Below are 13686 nucleotides of genomic sequence, written 5' to 3' on the forward strand. Positions count from 1 at the left end.
GATGGCTAAACTGTGAAGCATGCAGCACGCAGGGATGATCTTGCTCACGTCAGCTCAAATGTACAGCAGCAACGTTCCTGAGCAACATAAGTGTTACTTGAGCATTCCTATGGTGTGCTCTCCGGTAATTCTGCGGAGGCAGAGACTTCATTGTATCAATGCTCTGCTGCTGTATGGGGGTTCCTGATGGGAAACATCAGCTAGGGCTGCAAAGGTTAGGCATTGTATCTCAAAAGCCATCCATGAGCTCCCTTTGCATTGTATAAATATTCAAATGAGATGTGGAACTGCAGTAAGGCCTAATTTTCCTTCAATAAATGGGCTGTTTGTAGAGCCCCAAAGAATTTACTCCTTAATATATAATTTAAATACAGGAACCATTGCTTGTTTATTTTTCCAACTATTTGTGAAAAAGGAATGAGTAATGTTTTTCAACAAGTGCTGTAAATATTAAGATTGAGAAGAATTTCTTTACAAGCATTAAACTATTTGTTTAAGAACAAGTTTAGTCATGTTGTTGTGGGAATCAGCAAGAGTTCACCAGGCAATTCCCCATGAAGGAATGAAAATAATCCCAGACCACCCTTGTTAGTTAGCTGCATGGGCACAGGCCACCAGCAAATTTCCTTCCCACCCTCTCAACCCAGAGGGTACAAAAAGGAAGATTACATCTAAATGTTAAAAAATGCACATTATTTACCAAATAAATTAAAAATAGAAAAAACCTCCAAACTCTAAATAGTAAAAGGGTGAACATTTGTTTTTATTTCAAAAAACCAAGCAAATAGCCAGTCCAAGCCATATTTTTCCAGGATAGCTTCTCAAAAGAAAAATTCTGAAAATAATACAAAAAACTGGAATATATTTTTACTTGTATTATTTGCTTAAATTTGAACTCGTACATCTCGAATACCATGTAATTATGACTGATTAGCAGGGTTGTTTCTTCTGCATCTAAGGTAGTAGCACAGAGAGAAGATAGATGGCAGATCACTATTGGGCAAGATTTCTGTACAAGAAGTAAACAAACTGATAAGACAAAAGAGACAATGTTGTTTATGTATTACAGCATTGACTCATGAGTAGAATAAAACTGACAACTGGATTCTTTTCTGTTTCAATCATGTTTCTGGTCAAGTGAATGTTTTGAAGGGGGAGGCAGAGCTGTCAATCATAGAAATGTTAGGTTTGAGATTTATAATCAAAAAGAGTGACAAAGGTTGTAAACACTTTTAAACAAATAGGTGAGTTTATTTTCAGAAGTGAGAAACATCACAATTGAAAGAAAAAAAAACTGCAAATGCTGAAATAAATATAGAAAATCCTGGAAATGCCCAGCAGGTCTGTCAGTATCTGTAAGGGAAAAAATAGGTTAATGTTTCAGGTGGAGACCTATTGTCAGAAATTCAAATAGGTGAGAGGGACTATAAGAAATTATCTATCGCAAGATATATACCAGGTAGAGGGTCAGAGCTGTCAGCAGATTTGGAGGAAGCTGTGAAAAATATTGAATCCTTTCAAAACAAGGGAATAAAAGGGAATAAATTGCACTTTGAAAAAGTGTCTTTTCCTAGGTTCATAGCTCATGCCTTTTGGCTGCCCTTCCCCCAACCACATCATCCTTTACAGCCACACAACTTGCACACCCCAAGGCTGTCACTGTGGACGGCTTAATTGAAAGTAGTCCCATAAAAGAACATATTCACCAGCTTCAGAGACCGGAATCATGTTTTATCCAGTCCCAGCATAGCTATAACCACAATGGCAGTGTAATGGTTGTCCGCTGCACCTTCATGCTTAAACCTTCTTTTTTAGTTTTTACTCTAACTGCTTGAGGGAGGCCAGCATTTGTAATAGGTCTTGTTTGTGAACAAAGAGGAAGCATTTTAACCTTGCAGCAGATTAATGTGGCAGTAAATTGGATAGTTTGACATTTTAATTTCCATTATTCGGTTTACATTAGTCATGCTGTGGTCTTTTGGTGATGACCAATTGACACATGGATAGTTGTGGGGGAAGGGACGCAAGATCTGCAGCTTGCAGAGGGCTTTGTGCAAAAGAAAATGGCAGATTTACTGTCTGGTTGAATTAATATAGGAACAGACACACTCTAAACACATTGTGTACTACTAGAAGAAAAAGGCACAAGATTGCAGCACTTCTGTTTCTTATTTTTAATATCAGGCCTAAATTACCTACTTTTTAATTTTATCAAAACAGCCAAAAATTGACTCTTGAGAATAAAGAGGATCATCCCGAGCTTACCTGACCTTATTCCCTGATGAACTTATTCGGTATCCAATGCAGCAGGCTTATTAACATATCTACCATCTTTAATATTAATTCCCAGACTCAGATGACCCTGGATTACGAGTCCTGCATTATTTTAATATTTTCCGATACAGAACCTCTGCGACAGTTGATCTACGGTCCTAAAGCCATGTTAGTTAGTAAGTTGTATTTGCAACAACTCCGCCACTTATTTTTCTCGTAACTTTTTTATTTATTTTGAAACCTTTATACAGATATATACTGAAATAAAACAAGAACAAAACCCTTGGCCAATTTTGTCCAGATATCCTGGAAAATGCAATTCCACCATACCTTTTCCCAGAAGGAATTTTTCTCCTTTTAAAGTGTTTTAAATGCATCTAGTCGACAATACTAATTTACCATCAAAAACGAAATTGGCAGAAAAGATGAAAATTTGGGATTTTTTAGCTGATTCTCCCCTCCCTGTCCTATGCACAGCAGAAAATATGGCTATTAAATTATTTTTCATTGTAGTTTTAAAAGTAAGAACGCCACTTTTATTTAAAGGCCAGGGCACTTTGTTTTATTGATATTGAGGCAGTTCATCCAAAAGTATATCTTTTTTAAACTAGTAAAAATGACCTTTCCAACAACAGTCAATTTTTTAAATGCCTAGTGCATGTTTAAATACATGTTAAGCCCTTTTACTGCTTGTGTATAAGTCTGGTTTTTAAAGGGAATGCTTCTGTTGCAAGAAAAGGAGAAAAACACATTGGGAGAGATTTTGACTTTGTGCGATAGTGTAAAATGGGCGACAATGGAAATAAAAATTGGGAGAGATGTTAAATGGGCTGCTGATCACCCATTTTACACTATTGCACAAAGTCAAGATCTACCCCATTGTATGCCCAGTGTAATTTTTGCAACAACACGACGCGAATAGCATAGATGCATTTAAGGGGAAGCTAGATAAGTACATGACGAAGAAAGGAATAGAAGGATATGCTGATAGGGTTAGATGAAATAGAGTGGGAGGAGACTCGTGTGGGGCATAAACACCTAGTTGGGCCGAATGGCCTGTTTCATTGCTGTAAATTCTATGTAATTCTGTGTAAGTGGCACAGTAATTTTTTCATGATGTAACGCTGTGTAAATGATGAAAATTAATCTATGTCACTGTATCATAGCAAACACATTTTCAGAAAAATGATACCCATTTAAAAATATCAAAAAGTTAAAACAGTTTAGTTTTGAAATCTTTATATCTCAAAAGAGAAGATTGAGAGGTGACATGATTGCTGTTTTTAGAATTCTCAAAAGACTAAATAATAAAGACCATGACAAACTGTTTCACCTTGTCCAGAACAGTAGAGCCAGAGAATACAGCCTGCGCTCGAAAGAGGGCAAATTCAAAACTAATCTGCGGAAATATTATTTCATAGAGTGAATGGTCAATCTACTGAACAGGATCCCTCGGGAGATGATAGAAGCATTTAGTATTGATCCATTCAAATTCAAATTAGATAGATTTCTTTCAGAAAATAATATTTTGGGAGACAGTATATGAGTAATTTGAGACATGACCATATGATAAATGTTGCATTCTTGGGAGGAACATGTAACTTTGGACCTCTAGTTCCCAAAGCTTTCCACCACTGGGGTTTTCCTTGCTTCATGTCTGGGTCTGTTGTAGGCTAATTGATAGAGATTGATTGTTACAATTCGTCAACAAATCCAGTATCATTGTATCCTGCGACAACCAGGATGGTAGAAGGCGAACTAGATAAACCTTTTCTTCTGTCTAGCAATTCCTGTGTTCCTATTGGAAGCTCAATGGACACTGTTCCAATTCAGTCTGGTAGTCACATGTATGATCACCACTAATCTCCATTGAAAGAGCGGAGGGAACTAAACAGTGCTGATTACAGGCTGTATCAGGAAGTTATGTTTCAAAATAGGATGTCATCTTTTCTGCCACTGAACCTCTGCTTTCTGGCTGGAACCACTGACATGTGCTCTTCACATTCAGGGCTGTGTATCAGTTTGTTTTTTCCGCAGTCTGGCAGTTGTGTAATGATTGTTAAGAAGACCCATTGGCCAGCTCTCCTGATGGCTCAACTGATTAACAATAGCAACTTGCACTTATATGACACTTTTCATGTATAAAAACATCCTAAAGCTCTTCACAGAAACATAATCAGACATAAAATGGGCACCGAGCCAAAGAAGAAGATATTAGGAGGCGTGACTAAAAGCTTGGTCACAGAGGTGGGTTTCCAAGAGGGTATAAAGGAGGAGAGGGAGGTGGAGAGGTTTAGGGAGGGAATTCCAGAGCATAGGGCCTAGATGGCTGAAAGCACAGCCGCCAACAGTGGGACGAAGGAAGTGAGGGATGCAAGAGGCCAGAGTTGGAGGCATACAAAGTTCTCGGAGGAATGTAGGGCTGGAAGAGGTTACAGAGATATGCAGGGCTGAGGCCATGAAAGGATTTAAACACAAGGATTAGAATTTTAAATTTTAGGTATTTGGGAACGGGGAGCCAATGTAAGGTCAACAAGCCCAGGGGTGATGGGTGAGTGGGATGAGGTTGAAAGAGACCTAAGAATCCTAGTAGACTCAACGCTCAACATGTTCAACCAATGCAGAGCAGTGGCCAACGAAGCCAACAGAATGTTGAACTACATAGCCAAAACAGTAGAACACAAGTCTGAAGTTGAGATCAAATTATATAGTACTCTGGTCAGGCCACACCTTGAGCTCTGTGTCCAGTTCTGGTCATCAAGAAACAAGGAAGATGTTCAAGCACTGGAGGCAATACACAGTAGAGCCACGGGGCTGATCCCCAGTGTTAGTGATATGAGTTATGAGAATAGATTGGAGAGACTTGGGCCTGGAAAGGAGGCATCTGAGATGCTATCTTGTAGAGGTATATAATATTGTTAAGGGTATAGAAAAGGTTCAATTGTGGGAGTAGGACCAGGGCACACACATTCAAACTCGTAAACGGTAACTTTAGGACTGATATCAGGAGGTTCTTCTTCATGCAAGGAGTGATCAACATTGGAATGGACTTCTGGGCAGAGTGGTGGAGGTGAAACCCTGGAATCATTTAAGAAACAATTAGATGCTGCAATGGTGGACAGGGGTGGTGGGGGGTTGGGGGTGGGGAGGGAGTGGAGTGTAGCATTGTTTTGGATAGATGAATTAATATGGACTGAATGTTCTTCCTCATCTGTAAGTATCTTCTGATCTTATAATCAAGAGGTCTGCAGCCTCCTCTTTGACTAGACCGGGACAGAAACTTGAAATTAGCACTATAATAAGGAGGGATGGAAATTGGGGATATATTAAAAAAACAGTTTCCACCCATTGTCATCCCCATAACTTAAATTATTCCATGCAAGAACTATCTAAAATTGAGCAATATTCTGTGCTAAAAATGTTGGTGATATTGCACACTTTTTATCTCTTTGTTTTTATCATCCCTTAAGTAATCATGGGCCATATCTTCCTCTGCTGCATAATTTTAGTGAGACAGTAGACGTGTTTAAGCTGTAAGAATAAAAAGCAATTACAAACTATTGGTGTTTAGTGCTGCACCTACAATTCTTCCATTCCAAAATAGCTTCACAAAAATTAGAGAACAGTAAGAACTTGCTAACTTTTTATTTTTAAAGCCTTATTAAACGTCAATCATAAGAAGAAATGCAAAATTACACAAAAAGTGAATGATGCTTTAGGTCAGACCTGGAGTCAATGATCTTTACAAATATTAAGATTTAAAAGTATCACCACAGCAATGACAGAGGTGAACAAACAGAGAACTTTTTGCCTCAGTACATAGGTGCAATAATAATTGCTGGTTATCCCACAGTGCAGCAGGGGGATAAGAAGGGGATGGTTGGGAGCACAGAGGGCATAAAAAGCACACAACTCAGAGTAGGCACTATATGAAATACAGACTAAGCTCATTGAAACACTGCCATTTCATCATGTGCAGGTAGCTGACTCACACAGCAGGGTGCCCTTTACACCCCTGGCCTTCACCTGGATATGTTCCCTCATTCATATGCTTACAAGCATTCAGCCCAAAAGAATATTCCCATATAATGTACCTGACTTGCATGAATTTGTCATCACCTCAACTATGGGGTATATACTGACATTTGAGTTTAGTTGTCATCTTATCAACTGCAAATATTCACTTCTTTTATTCTTCTTGCAGGGGAAGACAGCTCATAACAACCATGAGCAATCAATGAAAGGTGGCCAATCCAAAACTTGCTAACCCTGAATGATGAAGCCCATAAACTCCTTTAAGGGGAGGTTATAGAGGGTGCTGGAGATAAGAAGTAGGAAGGCAGCCTCCAGCTTAGAGTTCACCACCAACTTCTGCTGCTCTTCCTTCACTAATTGTCAGCAAAGCTTATACTGATGTCATTTCTGTCATTCCTTCTGCTGAAAGCTAGATGCGGAGACTGCTCATCAGGACACCACTGTCGCCTGTCTTCCTCTTTCTCTAGCTGTCATGTCCTATTCATGTAGGTTGTGATATTGTGTGAGGGAGCATGCAAGGTTGTTTACGTGCAATCCCTAGCCACTTAGACCTTTGGGAAACCTGTCACTGTAAAATTAAACGGCCCTCTCATGCTGATGTGCACGAGAAGTGATGCACATTGCATGGCTTGAAGAAACAATGAATTTATGACTTGTTTTACATAACTATGCACAGCTGGTTGGTTTATATTCACATGTCTCCAGTGGCACTTGAAATGACTCCAAAGCATTAACATTGAGAGCACTTGTGTCTTTTACAGCCGCTGGAAGTGCTGGGTCTGTGGTGGAGTTTGACTGCAGAGCCACTTGCAGCATATAGCGTAACTGCGTCACAGCTTTCCTAATAAATCAAGATGTGGAGATGCCGGTGATGGACTGGGGTTGACAATTGTAAACAATTTTACAACACCAAGTTATAGTCCAGCAATTTTATTTTAAATTCACAAGCTTTCGGAGGCTTCCTCCTTCCTCAGGTGAATGTTGTGGGAAAAAAAATGTTTTTTCCACAACATTCACCTGAGGAAGGAGGAAGCCTCCGAAAGCTTGTGAATTTAAAATAAAATTGCTGGACTATAACTTGGCGTTGTAAAATTGTTTCTAATAAATCAAAGCATTTGCGGTCACTGCTGCTTGGAGAATTGGAGGTCTGTGCACCTCTGCCCGTACATTCTGATGTGGGGATACCGGTGGGGAAGTGCAAAGCACTCCTCGTGCAGTCTGACCTGCCTGGCATCCCTCTGTTGGTCCCCAACTTTTTCCTTCAAAGGGAAGAGATATGGGAGATTCCCTGTGGAAAACTCACTTCTGGCAGCAGAAGTACAAAAAAGGCAGCACTCAGCAATTTCCACAAAGCCTCTCCAAACCATAACAAACACTTCAGCAATGGCTTGACAATGCTCTCTTTAAACTGATTTTCATATGAAGCTCAACACCTTGCAACAGCACTGTGGGAGAACCTTCACCACACGGACTGCAGCAGTTCAAGAAGGCGGCTCACCACCACCTTCTCAAGGGCAATTAGGGATGGGCAATAAAAGCTGGCCTCGCCAGCGACGCCCACATCCCATGAATGAATAATAAAAAAAAACCTGAATACTAAGATAATACACACAGGTAAATTAAATCATGGGGGTGATTTTACCCCCACTCACCTGGCAGAAATTGGACGGTTGGGCAGTTAAAATTGCCCTGGTCACTTACCCACCCTGGAGCTGACTCGCCGCTATTTTAACCTGCTCCACTGAGCAGGCGGCAAGGATGCCTGCACAAAGCTAGCGGGTCCTTTTTAACTTTAGCATGTTGGGTCCAATGAGGTCATTGAGACCCAACTGCAACTCGGCAGCCTGAACGGGAAGCGGCAGTGAGTTTTCCACCAGGCCAACGTAGTGGGGAAGCAGATCAGGGCCGGGCTCCCACCTCATTTGTGCCCGGCCCGGAGTTAGCCAGAAAGGCCTGTACTAATTTGCAGCCATTATTTTTGTCTCTTTCACTCATTCTCTCTCACCTTGATATGCTTTCTGAAGTTAATAGAATGTTTATAATTGTTGGCTGTTGAATTTGCAAGTATGTAAATAAGATTTTATGAGTTGCCAAGACACATGAGCATTCTAAACACGGCATCTCTATGCAAGTGCTCTTCAAAAAGCTTTAACTACAGGCTTTGTCAAAATAAGAATCTTAAAATGTTAATGCTTTTAAAAATATATATATTGTAATGATTAAAACAAATGGCCCTCTCCTAATGTAGTAATTGCTTTTTACATTATGTGCAAACTTTTAGTCTGTATGTATATAACTTGGGGTTTTGAAAAAGATTTTTGTAAATCTTTAAATTTATTTGTTTTGGAATTGTTCCGCTTTGTAAAATAAGCGTCAAATGTTAATTGGTTTAAGAAATCATGGTTCATAATTTAATCCGAGCTCTTTAAAAAATTCATCCTACACTCTTAATGCAATTAAAATGTAATATCTGGGAACTGAGTTCTGCACATGCATATAAGGAATACCACATAGAGCAATCTCCTGGATTTGAGTGGCGATTGGAAACCACAGTACAACTGCACCCAATGAAACTGTTGCCTTCCATTAGCTTTGAGATAATTTAATCAATTTAGTAAGTAGTAGTTCACATGTTGAAATGTTTTAAAAAATCAAGTTAAAAAAGTAAATTGACTGAATCATGATCTAACCAAAAAAGGTTTTTTTCCTCCTGCTTCTCCATCTCGATTGCCCTGATTTTCTATCTGAGTTGCATTGTTCTATCACTTTCTATCTTTTCTTTGCAGTCACTCCCCTACAGAATAAGGGGAATTTTAGAGAATGTTCACAAGTGATTGGGTCTATAATACCATCTACTGGTGAAAGCGCAGATTTTAGTCTCCAGCAGTTTAGCACAGCGGTATTAGTGGACCAGCAATTTGGTAACAAAACCAAAAACCAATGAATAGCACCAATAATGATTGTCAATGAAATCCAGACACTTTCAATTTTAAATTGCAACACAATCTCTTGTGAATAAGGCTCTTCCCAATCATGACCATTCTGGATGAGGCTATTAGCATAACGGGCCTAACTGAAACTAGGCTCACTAATAGTGATTCCTTTCCCCTCACCAAAGCTGCCCGGCCTAGTTACATATCTTCCCCCCCACCCACCCCCCCCCCCGGCCACCCAGTCCAATCAAACTGTCATGGTGGCAGTCTGGCTTTCATCTCTAGGTCCCAGCTGGACTTCTCCCATTAGTTTACTGGTACTTTCTCCTCCTTTGAGCACCTCATCCTCTACCACCCGACTTACCTCTCCTTCAAAGTCCTGATTATCTTCTGCCCTCCCAGGTTTCTAAGTGACTTCCTCACTGAAATCTCCTCTGCTGTCTCCTCATTTAGCCTCTCCACCAAGTGACCCATTACTCAGAATGTAGCTGAGAGTTTACGGGTGTATAACCTAAACCCAATTTGGGTCTAGCTTTAGATATTCTCTCAGGTACAGCAGTGCTGGTCATTCTCATAAGTGATCTAAGCATCTTTACATTTAGAGGTGTTCTTGTACTTCCCAATATCCCAATCACACAATATCCCAACCCAGGGTTGTAAACCAAGGCTGGAATTAAAGGAAATTAGTATTAGTAAAACAATAGTGCTGGAGAAATTAATGGGACTGAAAGCCGATAAATCCCCAGGGCCTGATAATCTGCATCCCAGAGTACTAAAAGAGGTAGCAATGGAAGTAGTGGATGCATTAGTTGTCATCTTCCAAAATTCTACAGATTATGGAACAGTTCCTGCAGATTGGAGGGTGGCAAATGTAACCCCACTATTTAAAAAAGGAAGGAGAGAGAAAACCGGGAACTACTGACCAGTTAGCCTAACATCAGTAGTAGGGAAAATGCTAGAGTCTATTATAAAGGATGTGATAACAGGACATTTAGAAAATATCAACAGGATTAGACAAAGTCAACATGGATTTATGAAAGGGAAATCATGTTTGATAAACCTACTGGAGCTTTTTGAGGATGTAACTGGTAGAATAGATAAGGGAGAACCAGTGGATATGGTGTATTTGGATTTTCAGAAGGCCTTTGATAAAGTCCCACATAAGAGGTTAGTGTGCAAAATTAAAGCACATGGGATTGGTGGTAATACACTGGCATGGATTGAAAATTGGTTAACAGACAGGAAACAGAGAGTAGGAATAAATGGGTCTTTTTCGGGGTGACAGGCGGTGACTAGTGGGGTACCGCAGGGATCAGTGCTTGGGCCCCAGCTATTCACAATATATATCAATGATTTGGATGAGGGAACCAAATGTAATATTTCCAAGTGTGCTGACCACACAAAACTAGGTGAGATCGTGAGTTGTGAGGAAGATGCAAAGAGGCTTCAAGGTGATTTAGACAAGTTGAGTGAGTGGACAAATACATGGCAGGTGCAGTATAATGTGGATAAATGTGAAATTATCCACTTCGGAAGGAAATACAGAAAGGCAGAGTATTATTTAAATGGTGATAGATTGGGGAATGTTGATGTACAAAGGACCTGGGTGTCCTTGTACACCAGTCATTGAAAGCAAATATGCAGATACAGCAAGCAGTTAGGAAGGCAAATGGTATGTTGGCCTTCATTGCAAGATGATTTGAGTATAGGAGCAAGAATGTCTTACTGCAGTTATACATGGCCTTGGTGAGACCACACCTGGAGTATTGTGTGCAGTTTTGGTCTCCTTACCTAAGAAAGGATATACTTGCCATAGAGGGAGTGCAGCAAAGGTTCACCAGACTGATTCCTGGGATGGCAGGACTGTCGTATGAGGAGAGATTGGGTCGACTCGGCCTGTATTCACTCGCGTTTAGAAGAATGAGAGGAGATCTCATTGAAACATATAAAATTCTGACAGGGCAAGACAGACTGGATGCAGGGAGGATGTTTCCCCTGGCTGGGGGTGGGGGGGGTCCAGAATGAGGGGTCACAGTATCAGGATACGGGGTAGGGCATTTAGGACTGAGATGAGGAGAAATTTCTTCACTCAGAGGGTGGTGAACCTGTGGAATTCTCTACCACAGAAGGCTGTGGAGGCCAAGTCATTGAATATATTTAAGAAGGAGCTAGATATATTTCTAGACACAAAAGGCATCAAGAGGTATGGGGGGAGAGCAGGAATATGGTATTGAGATAAAGTATCAGCCATGATCATATTGAATGGCGGAGCAAGCTCGAAGAGCCGAATGGCCTACTCCTGCTCCTATTTTCTATGTTTAACAATAGGATCCCTTGTAATCTGAACTGGATGTGCCTCTCCAATCTTTTTGAAGGTGGACTGAGAAAACACTTGGTACAATGAGATCAGATATGAATTGTTAAGTTGCTTTACTTTACAGACACCAAATGAATATAAGAGCAGCGGTTATGATCAAACTCACTTAATTCAATCAGTGTAACTTGTCTTCAGGTAATGATACAAAATAATGAAATGCTACACTTCCCCGCAACAGTGTGTGAGCTTGCTTGATATAAACAAAATCATTTCTAACTGCTCTCATACAAATTTGAAATAGATTAAACCCAAGGGATGTTCTTCGTCAGAGCTGGATTAAGAACTCTTGGATCCAATGGCCAGAAGTCCATTAAGCGTTCAGAATGTTTACAGACACTACAACCACTTTGAAATTGCCAAAGTAGTCAAAAGCCACAATGTAATAGGAACAAAATATTTCCCAAAACTTTCCAGAATTTTAACTGAGAGTAGCTGAGGATCCCTTTAAATTCTGCTGAAAATGGCCATCTCCTGATTTCTACTGCCCATGGTTTTTTTATATTTATATATTTCATATATTTATTAGGCCCCCGCCTGTTTTGGATGGGAGCGCTGGCCGCCTAAATCGGAGTCTGTCTGAAAATTAGAACAGACAGATCTCCAGCTGCAGGTTGGTGATGTTTTGTTTCGAAGTTTTGTCCCGCTACTGTTCCATTTACACCTAAAAATGAGATGGAAATCAGCCCCAATGTTTCCACGTTTTACAACCACTTTTCAACTGATATCGTGACCAGCCTTTTCTTACATTTTGTATAATTTTAGACGATAAAGTATTTTTTTAAAAAGGCGCAACTCATAACATACTGGAAACGGAGAAGAATGGAATTTCAGTCCAGACGTTCTACTGATTTCCTTTATCTTTAAGTTCTCATTCGAATTTACCATTTCTAATTGAGATTCTATGTTGTATCATCGTATTTAGTATTAACACATTATCGTTGCACCTTCATGCTGCTTGCATTATTTGCATTTGTCATGCTGCACTATTATTGGACTAAAACAATGGTTCATAGGCAAATATCTATGGGTGAAAGTTCATGGACATCCCTCTAAAATCTCTGTGTTCCTCCAATTCTGGCCTCTTGTGCACCTTGATTTTCATCGCTCCACCACTGGCAGCCGTGCCTTTAGCTGCCTGGGTCCTAAGCTCTGGAATTCCCTCCCTAAACCTCTCCGCCTCTCTCCTCCTTTAAGATGCTTCTTAAAACTTATCTCTTTGACCACCTGTCCTAATATCTCCTTATGTGGCTTGGTCTCAAATTTTGCTTAATAACACTCCTGTGAAGCGTCTTGGGATGTTTTACTACGTTAAAGGTGCTGTATAAATGCAAGTTGTTGTTGTTGACTATTATAAGACTTTTGTGAAATTAGTGATCAAAGTGCAATGGAATTCACTTTTGAAGACCTGACAGAACCAAAGACAAGGTTAAAGGTGTATGGAGGCAGAATCTGTCCCTTTGCTTTATAATGTAATCATTGTTATGTATGTGTGTGGTGCAGAGTATTATTAGTATTTTAATTAGATTGTCAACATACAAAAATATAACACAAGTGTGAAGTGATGCACTTTGGGAGGAACAACATGGAGAGGCAGTATAATCTAAATTGTACTATTTTGAGGGGGGTGCAAGAGCAGAGGGACCTGGGGGTGCATATTCATAAATCTTTGAAGGTGGCAGGGCAGGTTGATGAGGTGGTTAAGAAAGCGTATGGGATACTTGGCTTTGTAAATAGGGGCATTGAATACAAAAACAAGGAAGTCATGTTAAACCTTTACAAATCACTGGTTAAGCCTCAGCTGGAGTACTGTGTACAATTCTGGGTACCACACTTTAGGAAGGATGTCAAGGCCTGGGAGAGGGTGCAGAGGAGGTTTACCAGGATGATACCAGGGATGAGGGACTTCAGTTATGTGGAGAGATTGGGGAAACTGGGATTGTTCTCCTTAGAGCAGAGAAGGTTAAGGGGAGATCTAATAAAGGTATTCAAAATTATGAGGGGTTTTGATAGAGTAAGTAGGGAGAAACTGTTTCTTCTGGCAAGTGGTTCAGTAAACAGGGGTCATAG

Source organism: Heptranchias perlo, chromosome 12 (genome assembly GCF_035084215.1).
Source record: "Heptranchias perlo isolate sHepPer1 chromosome 12, sHepPer1.hap1, whole genome shotgun sequence".
NCBI lineage: Eukaryota > Metazoa > Chordata > Chondrichthyes > Hexanchiformes > Hexanchidae > Heptranchias > Heptranchias perlo.